The sequence below is a fragment of the Strix uralensis genome, chromosome 7 (assembly GCF_047716275.1).
Source record: "Strix uralensis isolate ZFMK-TIS-50842 chromosome 7, bStrUra1, whole genome shotgun sequence".
Classification (NCBI taxonomy): domain Eukaryota; kingdom Metazoa; phylum Chordata; class Aves; order Strigiformes; family Strigidae; genus Strix; species Strix uralensis.
In genome coordinates, this window is record NC_133978.1 from 30,208,700 (window position 1) to 30,225,556 (window position 16,857).

A 16,857-nucleotide genomic window follows, 5' to 3' on the forward strand; every position below is an offset into this window, starting at 1 on the left:
CTGAAGTATGTACCTCCTGTTTAGATAAGGCCTCTGTCTCATGATTCCCCCTTTCCCATCTCTTCAGAGGAAAAATGGCTTCTCTGATGAGCCTTCTGCAGGTCTGGTAAGAGCAGGACTACAGTCAGGGCTGGGGCAGGTCCTTCTGGGGACACATGTCCTGTGCCACTATGGTGGCCACCGGTCTGAGTGTCCTTTCTGCAGAGAATGAAGCAACATTTAACGAGAACTAGGTGAACTTTACATCTGAGATGTGCTCTATCACAGCTGGAGTCAGTGGTCCTTGAGCACTGGGCAATAGCATTGGGCAAGTGTTTTCTGTGCCTTAGCCCTGAAGGATTTGACAGACTGGTCCTGCGGAGGAAGGGGTGAAGCAGGGATGGCATACAGTGACATAATTAATCCCACCAGTGCTTAAAAGACTGCCTTGAGAGGGGATTAGAAAAGTTTGAGGCTATGCTTTCCTCCTCATGTTAAAAATCTCTGCACTCTTTCACATAACAGCATTTTTTCCATTCACCTGCATTGTTTCTCTTCTGCTTGGGTGTTGGTGTTTTGAAAGTTAATGGGATGCTGGGTCTGAAAGAGAGGAGGGGGAGGAAAAAGAAAGGAAATAGGGCAAAAAAATCCAGGGACAGATTTTGAAATCCAAATCCTGTTCTCAGACTGCTTTTTCTCTTTGTTTGCTCAGCTCCTTTTCACAGCCGCCTTACTGGCACAGACAAATCTGAACAGCTTGCAGAACAAAATGACAGGAAGATGGAAGGATAATGTGTGTTTAAATATCAGTGACCAGCCTCTTTCTTGGCACTCTCAGCATGGGGAAAGCTTGTTATATACTGCTCCTTTAATCATTTCAGACAGGGCTTTTCCTCCTGCCTATCTATCAAGAGGAGAGAGGATCTTCCTTCAATTGTTAGTTGGAGTGACGGACAGGTGAATTATTAATATTGTTTGCCACTGACTTCCCTTGTTATTCTTATTTGTTAAGTCCCCAACTGATGTGACCTCCATTTTTTTCAGTCTGCTGAAAACCTGACCCACTCAGTCACATGCAGATTGCACATGATCACCAAACAGATTTGAATTTGAGAGGTTTTGAAAAAGCATGGAAAAATGAAACAACTTTGGTACAGAGTGGAGCTGGAGGATGGCTGATAATACACAGCCTCCAGTTAATGAACTCACTGCCAAGAAATTCAGTGTCTACTCTCTCCCTGGGACACTGATGAGTGTCAAAATAAAAATCATACACCTTTGGTAAAACCAGATCTTTGTTACAGCTAGCATTTGAGATGATTAAAATTTAAGCACATCAAGGATTGAGATAAAGAGAAAAATGTCTCTACCCTTAATTGGACATTGTGTTTGTCTCTTGCTTCCTGATGAAGGAAGTTGTTTATTTCCTCAGGCAGATTTTCTCTATGTGTATGCATATGTGTGTGTGAGTGTGGATATACAAGCTTACTTGTGCAAAAATATACAGACAAAAATCCTATATGAAAAGTTTGAGTGCTTGACTGTAAATTGGGAACTACTGACTGAATGTTGCACAAAGAAGTATAATTCTGCACCTTTCAGACCAACATGAAGGTAGGTTTTTTTTCTTCTTATTTAGTATTGGAGCCAGTTAAAATTATAAAGTGCTTATTTCCATGTCATATTTCTGGAGTAAAGAGTCACTATAACCTCCATTTTACTGAAAAGAAATTGAGGCATGGGGAAATTGTTCATAACTGCATTTTTAAAATAAATGAAGCTCCTGATTTTGAGTACTCATGCATTCAGAGCTGGATTCAGTCTGCCTACCTGTAACTTGCATCTGAGGCCCTGGGCTGAGCACTGAGGCTCTCTATTCAGCAGGAAAGCGCTCCAAGAGGTGACTGGTTTTGCCATGAACTAAATCATCCTCCACCTATCCCATGGGAATCCCTGGCTCCTCTGGGCAGGAATTAGGGCAACTGTGCAAAAATCCAAGTGCCTTTACTAGAAGTTGGGGTCACCATACTTTCCTACCTAAGTGAGTGCCAGATTCATTGTATTTTATTTTTTAAACTAAAAGAGTGAGTGATTGTGTGTATGTGCATGTGTCTGTGAATGGGGGAGGTTTTTTTCATATTCTTTTTTTAATCAAATTAACCAATTTTCCTCACTCTTTCCCCAGAAAGGTCAGTTTGAGGTAGATGCTCAGCCTTAACTTTCAGCCTAAAGCACTAAAGCAGCTGAACAAAGATTGTCTTACCTCTGTCTATGCTAAAGCAAATATTTTAGATAAAAGCATCAGCCAGCTTTAACAGTTATCTCTACTTAGAAAAGCACTTAAGAAGCCTAATGTTAAGTGTATGCTTATGTAACTTGCTGAATGGGGGACCATATGCTGTAAAAGGCATGTGCAATATAGATGTGAGTGGGTAATAACAATAATGAACATTTACACAGCCTTCTGCACTTTCAAAGGGATGTAGGAGCTGTAAGTATAGAACATCAGGGACGGGAGGAGATATGAAAATGTAAGGTTGTATATTTAAGCTTCCTTTTTTGCCTGGCTAAATCCTACCTTCAGTTACAAAACTTCCAAGCTCAGTAAATGCAATCAAGCTGGATTTACTAGCTAGGCAGGAAGAATAATTTAGCCCAGGGTCTAGTAGTGTTGGCAAAGAGCTGTTTCAGAAATGAAAACCTCCTCTCTCTTATTATTAGTTATTTCCATTTTCCTATTAACTTACTGAAGAAAATATTGCTTTACCATGATGGTGTTCTGGCTCTAAAATACATTGATTAAATCAAGCCAACCAAAGATGGTATTCCTGACCCCAGAGAGTGATTTCCACAAATCCACACAGGAAAAAATCTGGAAGCAAAGGAAGGAAAATAAAAACCAAGAGATTTTTAAGGATATAGGCACAGAAATTAGCTCTACTCTGGACAAGTGACTGTATACACCAAATCTTAGAATCAGTTTTTAATTAACCTCTTTAAAAAAAACCCATTAAGCTCACTGGTGTGTGATGAAGAGGCACAGGAATGAATGTTTGACAGGATGCCAGGCAACACCAGAGAAGCTTTAGGAAGATGAGGTTGAAATTAAAGGGAGAAGCTTGTTTTGGGAAAGTATCTCATTCATGGGTCCTATTTAACAGGCATCATAAACAGGGGCCTGGGAGTGATTTCACTGAGCCAAGCCCTGGGAGATTTATAAATTGCTTCTCAGTCTAGCTGGATGATGTGACTGACTCTCCTCATGGAAGTTAAATGAGGCAGCTCACAGTATCTGCTGCTGGCCATGGCTGGAGGTGGGATACAGGGTGGGTGGACCAGTCAAGTTTATGTGAAAGCAAGAGCAACGAGAGCTTGAAACAGAGGGACTAATTCACACGGCTCCTGTTAGGAGAGGTTGAGCTCCTCCTTGAGCCACTATTAAACTTGTCACACTCCGTGATGGCTAAAATTCATTTGGAAAAATATAAAGGATCTTTTAGTTTAAATCATAGTTTAAATTATTTGTCTGGTTTTCTGGAGCAGCTTCTGCCCCTGTCTCCTGTTCTGTTTGAATCTGGTTTCCTAACCACCTCCCCAAACTATATGCTTGACGTTTAGCAATACCAAAATGAGGTCGTATTTGAATTTGAGGCTTAAAGTCTCAGTTGCACAGTGTAGCAAAAAAGACAGAATCACACCACTGATGACAGCCCACCTGTCTGCCCAGCATTCTTGAGGGCACTATCGGAGACAAAGGACTACACAGGTTCATTGCTCTGCTGGGCAAGTTCATGAAAAATAAATCCACTGATTGCCATTAAATACACAGAAACTATGTCTGGCTCAAGAAGACTCCAGCTCTCCAATGGTTAGAGAGTGGAGATTATGTTGGGAAAGCATTCTGTATACTTACCTTGCTCTTTTGCTCTTCTCTAGGTTTCTGGCCAGTGTCAGAGACAGGAGAGCAGTCTGCACAGACCCTTGCTGTGATACATGACAGCTGCTCTTTCCTCTTTCCTGTTGTAGTCTTAGGGCCCAGTTCAAAATACTGCATTTAATTTATCAAAATCTGTTTTGTTTTGTAAAGAATGGGCTGTGTCTGTTCTGAACATTAGCAGGAGACGTTACTCTAGAAAGTGAAAGGTCTTTCAGTAGAAACATCAGGTTCAGCAAAAGTGTGAACTAAACTCTGCTAAAGTCACATCTCTGGGGGAAATTCCACCTTCTGGACATGCCCTGGGAAAGAAAGGGGATGAACAATTGCACAGCACAGAAGAAATCTTCTGCTGCAGATGTGTGGCTCTCCAACATCGTTGTGGGCGAAGCTGTGTAGTTCTCAGCAACTCAGCAGAATGGAAAGCAATACCCTGGACTTCGTGTCCCCAGAACAGGCTGTTCATCCAGCCACTGCTATGTTTTAGATGAAACCACCAACTGCATTTGACACATTGACAATGTGCATGTCCCTGTTGAGCAGAGACCCTTTCTGCTGTGATTTGATCTTTTGTCAGCATGGAAGGAAATTTTCTAAAGGAGGTAAATTAATTAATCAAGTTAACCCTGAGACATCTAACGAGCATTATTGTATTTAACCACCAGTGAATCTGGCAAATACTAAATAGCACTTGAGTTCTGTGTCTTTAATGACTGTTAAAAAACAAAAATAAGGGGAGTTGATTATGTCAGGTTAACAACATTTAATTAAAATAGCGGGAAGGGGTAGCTGTAATTTTCAACCACCACAGAGAGGAACCAGATAGGAGAGTATTGTGCAAACCTGTGAAGTGCTTCAGCTTTTAATTAAAATTGCAGTTCTTTAAGATAGCCCCATGTCAGATGGATTCTGGTTAATTGCTGTCATTCCTGCAATATTGCCAGCAGAATTCTTCAGCATCTTCATGTCCTTAATAGAAATCTGTGTGTCAGGGGACATCCTTATGTCAGGGTACATGCTGAATCTGTCATGTGAGATCCCCACCTCTCACTGAGGGTGATACAGCACATAAGAATAATGATACTGTATCTCTCAGGAATGTACAATCTATAGATGGGACAAAAGAGATGCTGCTAGTTAAGCAAGCTCCGTGTCCCTTCATTTAAGAACTGGTACTTTATTTTGCACTTTGTTGTGACAGTCATGCTCATAGAGCTATTGGAAAGCTTTTGGCAGTTATCTGGGAGTCAAGACACCTCAACTCTCTCATCTATTAATTAGATGTCAGTTCTTGGTCATCTCTCATTTTATCCACATCCTTGTATTATCTGCTGTGAAATAATAATCCATAAAACATTATAGTGGTGTTTGAGATCTACACATAAAACTACCATATTGGTAAAACTGGCACATCTGCAATGTCCTACTGGCACATACACACACACAAAATGTGAGGTAATTAGGTAAATTCACCGCAGAAACAAATAGTTCATGAACAACTTACAGGGTCTAGGAAAGACAGACATGACTAAGGTACTTTTCAGAAAGATATTCACAAAGCAGTAAAAAAGCAAGCAAGCTTTGTTTGCAGTAACAATCAAGCAAGAAAGATTTAACATCTACTTAGTACCAAGAAACAGATAAATTACCAAATTCACTTGTCAAATTCAGTCATGCACATACGCATATACCTACTTGTACTAATATAGTTGGTTTTGTTTCTTAAACTACCAATATACACAAACGCACACAAACATATATGGAAAAACTTAATTTGGGTTTTAGAAAAGAAATACTCAATTTCTTAATACGACTGTGCTGATTCAAACCACGTCAGGCAAAATCTGAGTTTTGGCTCATGGTATCTTCCTTTAGAGGTGACTGCAGTCTCTCTAGAGTTGTCCTTAGTAGTTTGGTGGAGTTTGACATAAAATCTTCTAGAAGTTTTAACTTTGACTTCCCTAAAACATAGTTCTCTGTCTGCTGTCTCTGTGTTCTCACACTTTTACCTCCTTGGTGTGCAGTTATCCACAAATTTTCTAACTCTTCAAACTGTGCTGGAACAAAGCAATTTTCTTATTGCTGGAGACAGAGGATACACAAGAAGTATATTCAGTCATTGCACTACCAGACTCACCAAATTTCTTTATTTCTCCGGGAAGCAGTCCACAGCTGTGAAACTAGGATATTAGGGTTACCCCCATATTTTGTCTTTTGTCATTCTAGGCAATAAACTTTTCTAGGCTATTATTATATACAGGTAAGATACTTAGCTATTGTGGCCTTTATCTCAGTTCACTGCTGAAAAGAAAAAGTATTTCCTACTGGCTAACACTTTTTGTTTGATAAACAGCTAAACAACAGCAAATTAATGAATGTTACATGTCAATTAAATTATGAGAGCATAAACCATAAAAAAGTCTTCAGCTGCAGAAAATTATTTTCAGATATACTATTTCACATGTTTTCAAAGCTTTTTTTCTGGTTTTAGAGCAATATTTCTTTGAGGTAAACCTAGGCCTTTGTTGTTTATCATAAAGAAGCCAAAAATCAAAAGTAGAGCCACATCTATTTAAATTTAATTTGCTTGTCCCCTTCTAACCAAAGATTTTATATATATTTATTTAAATAATACATTTTCTAAGGAGTTAAAATTCACACACTGCTCTGGGATAACTTCATTAGACTCCACTTTGAAATCCCTTGGTCAAATTCTGCTCCCACAGACATGGCTGTAAACATGCTGTAAATCCACTGAAGTGCCTGTTTGTTTAACTCAATCTCAGAAAGCTGGAACTGGCCACCAGATGATTTATTTATGGATATCACAACCCCATCGTCACTTAAAAGTAGATGTTTGTATTTCATGTTCTTGATTTTCTTGATTTTTAATCATTCATAGGACATCATCAAATATTGATGTTCAATCTATTAAAAATGCCATAAATAAATAAGCTACGTACACAGGCTTGACCAGAAACAGCATGGTCCAAGATACTCCAGTTCTGTACACCTGAAACTGGCTTCTGTTTGATGAATTCAGCTGAGCTGGAAGGTTATGGGTAGATAGCAGACCTTTACCTTCTTAGATGCTGTACCATAAACATATGAAGACTTTTCTCTTGCTTCTTGGTTAAAATAACCCAAGGAATCTCTGAAAGGGAATATGAATAAACATACCCAGTTCTCATCTCAAAAACAAAAAATGAAAAAATACTAATGACCTTTTCTTACTTCCTGCAGTCTAAATGTTGTGTCTTGACTCACATCTTTGGGGAAAGAGAAATCTAAAAGCAATTGCATCACTGAAGCTACTTGAGTGCCCAATTCTGATCTGTTACTACTTTTTGAAATTGCAAACAGGAAAAATTCTTAGCTTAAAAACTGACCTTTTCATATACAGCCTTTTTACATGAAATGATCCTCTTTTAAGAAAAAGTTTTTTCCTATTTTCAGTTCAGAAGTCACCCTTTAAAAAAAAAAAAAAGACTAATTATAGACTCAGCACAAACATTTAGGTTAATAAGTGCTTTATTCCTTGAAAGGGTGTTAAGAAAATGGATCCACTCATAGCCCTGGAGTTTTATTATTTGATCAAATTTTTACCTCCTGCAAGCTGCCATAAACCAAAGGACCTGCTAGCCTCTACACCAGCTCATGATAAGGTGTAACAAAGTATGCTGACTCTTTTTCCTTCTCCTAAAACATGTTTTTAAGCAGAGTTGGCTCCATGCTTCTTAGAAGAGCTATAGGAGAAGGGAGATGCTGTTTGTCAAGCACATAGTCCCTGGGCTGAGAAATCCCTGCCATAACAAGAGGCTTGAGGGAGGTCTGGTACAGTCAGCAGGGCCTTGCTGCTCCCGCTCACACTACGTCATGGGGGCGCACACTCATAGTGGCTGTGATATAGCTGCTCACTGTGCCTGCACCCAAGAGGCAGTACAATTTGTAGTGAGGAAAGCCCATTCCCATGGGTTCCCTGTTAATTCAGCCATGGGAGTCAATCACACCCCACCATTCATATGAGGTCACCTGAGAGCCTATGTTGGCTCTTTTGTTATTTGATGTTTCAGGTAAAGCACAGGTTGTTGGGGGAAACTTCATGGCTGCTGGGTCTCAGTTGACCCAAAAGGGGTCTAGATCAAAGGAGTCTCTGATATTGCAGTGATTCACTTGACATCTAGGGTTCTGGCCATGAAGTGGAGTCCTCTGCCCTCAGTGGTGTGCCCAGGACCATTCTGACAGTGCCTGTGGGAAGTGGGCATGTGGGAACAGGAGATGGGCTCAGTTGAAGGGATTCACCAGAGACAACAGGCTGATAGCCCCGTTTCCTAAAGGAAGAGGCTCATACTGTCACTCAGTGCTTGGGGATATGGTTGTTTTCATATCTCTCTTGACTCTTCTTCCCCCCTGCCCTTCAGTTTTTATTAATGAAGCTGCTGGGCAATTCCAATCATGCTTGACAAGTCTCAAAGAATCAATTTCTTATAAGCTTAATACAAATAGGCAGCTGGGCAAGGAAGAAAGTCCGCAGTGTGTCTTTCCATCCTCTGCCCCCAAGGTAATTACAAACTGGGTCACCCCTGGAATGACACATCTGCCAATACATGGCTTCATGAAAGAGCAGTGCCACAGGCTTTGATGTGCCCTCAGTTTCCCTCTCCATGGGTTGGCTCACTCAAACAGTGGTGAGAAAATGTGGACACTGGGCTTTTCTTTTCAGCAGGTTCTCTGCCTTCACAAGAAAATAAATTAATAAATCCATGAAAATCTAGGCATCTGGCTAGGTGGACACTCTTTGTGTCCTTTGATCTATGCACTCATGGCTCTGTGGTGATGCTTACAGCTGCTGACAGGCGATTTGCTGAGGTCTCTGTTCTTTGTCGTGCTTGGTCTTGGCATGAAAATTTCACGGCGGTTAATGAGATCCGTTGGCCACGGCAATCCATCCCCTGTGCATTGAGTGCTAATTAGTGTCAGCCTGTCACAATAGCAAGATGAGTTGCAAAATAAAACCATGAAGTGCACTCTGATTCTGATTTATTACTTATTTTCCTGTCACTGTGGCTGAACAATAATACCAAAAAAAAAGTCAGTCTGGCCTCTTCTTTGGCTTCATGTGCTGTGGTGATGATTTCCCTGTAATTAATGAGGTGCATTATCTAACTCCCTCACCTTGCAGTAGGAAGAAAAGTCCTTTTTTCACTCTTCCGTTGTTTCCAAAGAGAAACTCTCTGAAAGCCTTGGGAAAACACAATCATGCAGAGCGAATAGCCTAAAAGGCAGGCTCCATTCATGGTTCTGCACACTCCAGGGTCCTTTTGTTCATCAATTTAATTAGATTTAGCGTGGACTCCCTACCCACACCAGTAAACACAGCACTGACGTTTCAGGTCGATGCAAAGGAGGTTGTGAGATAAATTCTGGGGGCCTGATCCTTTTACATCTGGGCCCCTTTCCACAGTGTTCTCCTTACAGCATTGAATGAACTGCTGCAGTTTTCTACGGTGGCAGAATTTTTTCCATACTGAAGTTAGCTTTAGAAACAAAGTATGTGTGTGGAAGAATTCTAGAGAATGGATCTTTATCACAGTTTTACCTGGAACAAGCCTGGTGACAGCGGTCTTGCTCTTTCAGACTTGAGATGCCGAGGCTGAGATCAGTCTCGCTTGGTCTATGCATTACTGTGCCAGACATTTTTTCTCTGGGAATATTCATCCACCTCGAGCAGTAAATTTTTGCAAATGACTTGATTCATATTTATTGTATTTTGCAGACTCTGTCTAGAGAATAGTGATTGTGATTAGAGTAAGTATCCTACTGTTAATAATGAAGCAGCAAAATGGGAGTTGGCATAAAACTCATGTATGTCCATTCATCTGTGTGACTTGAATTATCCAGTAGTAGTGGGAGAAATACTTTCTTTAGTGTCATCTCTTTTCTCTTTCTTTTTTTTTTTTTTTAAGGAGTATTTATGAGGTGAAAAAGTTGTACAAATGTTGTAGGAGGGAACTAGGTCAGGAAAAAACAGTGAATTATCTTTTTATACCATTCTCTAGTCTCTCCCTCAGGTTTCCTTCCAGTGGGATTATGCTTAGTGCCATTGAATAATCAATGTTCTGGCTGCTAATTATACATATAATTGAAGACTGCTTCTTATATTGGTCAGTCCCTTTTACACCACCAGCTTTTGTATTCAGTAGGACTAGTCACCAAGATACTTTCTCACACACTAGCTTAGAATGATCTTGACCAGCAGTGTTTCAGCTGTAATTCACTTAAAGCAATAATAAATTATTGTATAGGAGCAGACTGTTTAGCCTAGGAAGCTTTTGACTTCCTCGTGGCATTCCAAAGTCAAAACTAATGCTACTAATTTTTTTACTTCAAATGATTTAATTTGATATGGAACTTTTTCATTTTTGTTGGATAGTTTGCCTTTGTTATGTGCATTGGATAATTGGTTAGACCAGTAGCAGAGAGACCATGACAGCTTCTCCAACTATTACTTATTTGAAATTTACTGGTCTCTTCTTGCTTTGCAAATAGGTCACTTCTCAGTCATGCACCAGCAGGCTGTCAGGAGTAGCAAAGGGCTGTGTTGAGCTTCTGACATGTAAACTATGGAGACTGTTGAGAAAACAACCTCTCTGAAATGAAGAGATGAAATGAGAACAGCAGAGTGGAAGATCCTCAAACTCAGAATACTGTTTCCACATCGCTCCCACTCCCCACTTTGGTCCCCTCCAGCTCCTTTGTGGTTTTGGGTTTTTTTTGTCTCTTCAGTTCTGATCAAACAACATTGGATGTACTATTTCTGTTGTTCAGTAACTGGAAGTGCTAGTGTGTCCATGAGCTTTTTTAAATAAGTTATTTTTCTTCTTCATGCTGCATAGTGCTGCTACAGTAGTAACTAAAGCAGAGAAAGGTTTGAAAATCTGGAAGCTCTGTTGCTTGCTGCTGTCTGTCCCTGCTTTAATATGGAGTTCTATTTATTTAAGGACCTAAATGCCTTGCCGAGTTCCTTGAGTTTTCCTTAGTGTAGATAAAGTTCTTCAGGAGAGTTTCCTCAAGCTTCCTGTACCCTCAGGAACTGGCTTGTGATGTGCTGTCTTTTGTTTTCTTTTATTAATTCTTTTATAAATAAATAAATGGGAGAAATGGCTATAAAGTGGGAAGGTGAAGTAATGGAGTAATTGTAGAAAAGGTAGATTGGAAGTTGAATATAATCATCAAGATCAGACAGTTTTTATATAACCTGATGTCGGTAAAGTTTTGATAGGGTTGTAGTTTAAAAATTTTTTTTAATCTATTACCTGACATGACCAAGGATCCTGTAGCATAGCCAGGTCATGAACTAGGAGTTCTTGTGTCCCTCTCCAGTATTTGATCTACAAATTCACCTACCTTCAACTGTGTTATGCTATTATGTAACCCCTCATAATTCATGATTCTCATAACTCATGATTCTAATTTTTAAGATCTCATTAGATAGTTATTAGTTTAGGGTGATTTTGTTTGGATCATCTTGAATCTTAAGATGCTTCCTCAAGAGTCCCTCTGAATCATGACAACCCATGTGCTGAAAAGCCTACAAAATGATAAGTGAATGGCAAAAGTGCCATGCTTTTTTTTTTTTTTTTTGTCTTAATTAGAATATATTTTAATCGAAGGTCTGGTCACCCTGCAGGCTGCACATACTACTTATTTTATATAACCTTTCATATTCAGAGCTTCAGGGTGTGTGACAGATAGGTAATTTTATAGAAGACATCTGTGCAAAAGCATGGCTTTGCTGAAATGATACTCATTTTTCCCATAAGTAGGTCAGAGGAAAGAGCAATCCAATGTGACAGTCTTTGTTTAAATGTCTAAAAACAATCTAACTGATTAAAAGAATGAGAGCATACAACAAAAAAATCCCATATGACAGAATAAACAGCATTTGAAAGAAGGCAGTTTGTTTTCTAATGTGCACTTTATTTTTTATCAGTTACAGCCCCCAAAATGGTATCCCTTTGAGTTAATTTAGTTTCAGAAGAACATAACTTGTTTTGTTAATTTGGCATGGAGTTAGTCTGTTTACATAAAACACTCCAGCAAAAGAGATTGGCAGAGTTTGTGTTGTAAATACAGGGATCTTTTCAGTTAATTATATGCAAATCAGCTTTGTTAACAAACACCTAAATAACTTTGCCTTGTCTTCATTAGCCTGGGAGATAGAGTACATTTCTCAAGGAACTAGACAAGGAATATTAATCAAAGCAGCTTGTAGGTTTTAATGAGCTTATTAATTGTTGACCTCTGTATTTCCAAGAAGTGGTATTAAAAGTGAAAGATAATAGATATTTTTGTGGGGAAATAATATGCAGATATATGTGGGAAAAAATGTCATGGTCAAATTTATGTCATGCAAAATAAAACCTCCGTCTAGCTGCTAACATATTGATAACTCATGTTTTTCTAAAAAACTATATGCTGGCTGATGAGAGTTTAATGGCAGAAAAGTTCTTCTTGCTCTAAAAGAACATTCAGTGTTGTAGAGGAAGATGAGAAAAAATGGAATAAAGTTCAGTTTTGTAGTTTCCCGGATCAGTTTTTTTAACTTTCTAAGCCAGTAAAGATACAGTTCTGAATTTGCTTTCTAAATGGACCTTCTGAATGTCAGGTGACTCTAGCCATTACTTCTGGGTTCGGACAATCTCTTAATCTTGAAAAATGCAAGCAGAAAATGAACACAGGAGTAAGGATGGGGAAGATCTCTGTGCTCCATGTCTGGCTGACCTTGTCGCACTCCACAGAACAAACCCGTTAATAGTAAGTGGAAGGGTCAGATTCAGCCTGGGGAGTCTGGTGTTGAAGTTTATTGATGTTTTCCTTGAGGGGAACCTTTAAATCTGACCCTCAGCAGTGATCAACCCTCACTGTCATCCCTCCTAAACAGAGGAATATACTGCTTCACATGGCTAATCCTAATGTTGTGGAGAAAGATGAAACCCTCTTGAATTTCCTTCTGCTGTTTTTCTGACCTCAGTTCTGGCAATAATCTTTAATGCTGTGTGCAGGAGCAGACTTTGGTGTAATTAATATTCTAATTAATTTCTAATAACTGTCTAACCATGTGTCAATAAACAAGGAGGATACATGACAATAAAAACATCTGTCAGAATAACATGCATTTCAGAGACAGACAAGAAAGGAGGGAAATGAGTAAAACAAGAAAGAAAACAAGGCAAACAACAGATCAAAATTAAAGGGAGTCTAAGCAGGAGAGACAAATTTTGTGTTGCCAGCTGATCTTCCCTAATTTGATTTTGTCATTTCCAATTCTGGAGGATAAATGAGTTTCCAGGGTGGGAGGATGGATAGCTGATGTTTAGCTTCTAGTGCCTGAGTTGCTCTATCTCCAGCTCTGGCCCTTCTACAACAACAACAGATGATGGTGTCTATTTACTTTCTACCACTGCTGTCCATATGAAGCCATCATAAATCCTTATAGATTCACTTATCTGAGAGACTGTACCTGTGTAGCAGTGAGTGACAAACTGGCCAGCAAAAATACTGGAAACTAGACTGTACCTCATTTGGTGCAGCAGAAACATGAATAAAACTTAAAAATGTTATGCTATCAGCTAGTAATCTGTTCCAGAACTTTTCCACCCAAACTTTTACAAAGTAGGGAAGAAATTAAGATCAAGCAGTTCTTATGACCACATTTCAGTTCTGATAAGAGATAACTGAGTTGGAAATATTTTGACCAGTTCTACTAGGCTCATTACAGATGATAAAGAAAGCAGAATTGAAGACAATTGTTTACTGAGACATTTCTAAATCCTGGAACATTTGAGACCCAGGAAAGCTCAGATGACCATCTGTCCAGAGATCACACTGCTCAGGGAGAAGAGAGCTGCAATACAGCCCATCATATTCTTAATTAGTCTTTGTCTTCTGTATTCCAGTTCTGTCAGGGTTTAGATATCTCCTTGAATTTTTGAGCCAGACAGTCATAACAGCCACAACTTGTCTCAGTTTCATGTCTGCAAAGTGCTTGTGGCAATAACTCCAAGTGAGCGACATAAAACGCAGCAGTTGCATGTGGTGGTGGTTTTTTGTTTTATTTTGTTTTTCCCCTGTGAAAAAACATTCTGCTCTCAACCAGTCACAGATTCTCTGGAAACTTTAAAAGGGTAATTCAGTGTCTTCTTTTCAATTTTAAATCTCTTCAATCAGTTCTTTCTTCCTACCATTCTTACTACCATTGATTTATTTCAATTAAGATTCTTCTGTTCAAGTACCATAATTAGCCCCTGTCACTACTAATTCTCATCCCCTTGGATTATATAGATAGAACTAAAATCCATGCGGAACTAGTTCAGCAGCATTTGCTTACCTGCAGACTGGAAGAGAAAGAGCCAAAAGTACCTAGTGAGGCATACTTGGGACCAGGAAAATGTTTCAATGCCTGTCTTACTGAATTGATGGGTCCATGTCTTTTGATTGGGTTTCTGTACTTTCTTTCCAATGTTATTTTCTACAAATCTTTCTGCAACCTCCTTTAAAGGATAGAAATGAACGAGAAATCAGCTCTTTCTCTAAGGCTTCAAAGGTGTCTAATACAGATCCATTACCCAGAAGTGGCTGTAAGTTTCCAAAAAGGTGTTTTTAAACCGAGTTGTTAAACATGCTTTTATCCTTGGAGGTAAAGAATAGGAATAATACAAGTTACCTTAGGTAGTTGTTTGTTATGCTAGATGAACTTGACCATACTTCATTACATGCCAGACCTTCAGTGGTGCTATGACATACCCATCACATGCCAGATTTCTTTTGGAGATAGTTTCCCTGATTCCACTCCTTGCTTTAGGGAATTGCAGTTTGATGTATCCACGCAGCTACCTTAAGTCTCCTGAGAAAGGTGGCTCCTATTCATTCACGCAGTGTGCTGGAGCAGTGTTAGTATGCAACCACATCAATCAAAGCAAAGACAAAATAGAATGCACATTATTATGATGTGCACAAGAAACTCACAAAATTTGATGGAAAAAGACAATAGGAACATGTCTGCTTTTATTTTTTTTCTAGGATATTTTTAGAGCTTGATGTCCATGTCCTGGTTCCACTAGTTGGTTTTTATCTTCTTTGCTTACAAAAGCTGAGAAATAATACCTAAAATGCCATATTCAAACAAAGAGGCAGGAGATGGATGCCTTGCCTGGTGTGAAAGCTCACACTGTTTGAGATGAGACCTTCTCAACATTGCCTCTCCTGTCCTGTAAGAAAAAGCCACTAGAAGACAACATTGGAAAATATGTACCTCAAACTCCTCATAGTCATACACACTCAGAGTTTATTGTCAAATCTGGAGTAAATTGTTGTCAAGCTCTGTAAACATGAAATTCAGCACTGTTACATCTGAGTCTTGCATAAAACGCTTGCAAAAGGCTCAGGTAGTCTTCAGGGGAAAGGCTGTATACATTATAAATGGTTAATGCTTCATAAGATAGAAATTAAGTGAAGCAGGAAAGTGCTTATTCGATTACTTTTTGTAGGTTTCCTGGTTTGTTTTTTTCTTTTTCCTTTTTTTTTTTTTTTTTTCTTCTCCTGTGTGTCTCTGGAGGCTCACTCTTGCTGGGAACTAAGGAAACTGGAGTTTGCTGAACCAGAACCTGTTTCAGACCTTGAACACTCAGGTTCAGCACTGCCAGGGTTTGGGATGTCTTTTACTTTAGCTAAGCAGGTGGGATGAGTCTTGCACCTTAAGATATTTTTCCAGACCAGTGATTCACTAAAGAGATAAGGAGACCTGTAATATTGATTGGATTAAGAAAGCATCAAATAACCTTTCACCTCTATCTGATCAGCTTTCTGTATCAAAATGTGAACATGAAAATAAGAGCATTAAACTCTGAGCCTTTCCACCCATGCTCAGGAAAGCTGGCAGGCACTAAAGAAACATTCTGTATCACAGAAAGCAGCTCTGTTTGAGGCCTGGGATTAGGTATCATTTGGGAATATTTGAATCCAGGACGGATTTTTTTGTTTCTCTCAGTGTACAGAGATCTCATTTTCTGATTCACATGAGGAGAAAGACTCCAATCTTTCTCTAAACACAGTGTTTAAACCAAAAAAATGGGAAAAGCTTTTCTGGTTTACATGTTTCAGTGCAGTGTTTCAAGGTATGAAATAAGCTGAAATTAATTGGAAAATTTAGTCAAGCAAGAGAGGTCTAAGTGCCTGTACTGTTTATATGCCAGTTTCATACTGAAGCTACAAGTCTTTTATTAAAGTGATTACATTCAAAATATACATATTTTATATATATATATACACAAAACTCACATTTTAAATTGAGAAATTGTCTATCATAGTGAGTCAACAGGCACAAGATAGGCTGGGCTTTGATTCAACCTGTGTCCTTTTGGTGTAAGAGCAGTTCAGTGGTTGGCAGGGAAGCATGTCCTTAGCCAGGTGGCCAAAGAAGGAATTGAGCTTTTTTTATGGCCATGATCAAGTGTACAAGGACACACGGTTTAAAATGTATCAGAGTAGTCACAGGTGAGAAACCAGGTGACCTTTTAATGGGAAAGATGGAAATCAATTCCCTGGGAAGGCTGGAAGTTTCCATCATTGCAGGTATTAAAGAAGTGCTTGCACTCATAATTATAAAAAAATGCATTACATAGAGGTGATTCTTACTTCCTGAAGCTGGGTGGGTGAGGTAGTCATCCTGAGGTCTCTTTTGACTCTATTTTCTATATTTTTCATAATTATGTTATAGAAAATGACTCATTTTCTGTCAGTTAAATGTGAGTGCTTCTGCATGTGCATGTGCACAGGCAGACAAACATGAAGAGTGAGAACACAATGTGTGTAGTGTTAATTGTTTGAAATTTAGAGTGGAAGAAAAAGTAAAGCATCCATCAAGATGATGATCAAATTAGGCT

General features: G+C 39.1%; 1 long non-coding RNA gene across 1 annotated transcript in view; it reads left to right on the forward strand.

Annotated features, from left to right (window-relative positions):
• The first annotated feature begins 1,462 nt into the window (after positions 1-1,462).
• The window catches only part of LOC141946072 (uncharacterized), a 180,195-nt gene continuing 164,800 nt past the window's right edge, over positions 1,463-16,857 (forward strand). The window contains exon 1 of the long non-coding RNA XR_012629707.1: positions 1,463-1,593. This is a non-coding gene — a long non-coding RNA (uncharacterized LOC141946072). The remainder of the gene's footprint in view (positions 1,594-16,857) is intronic.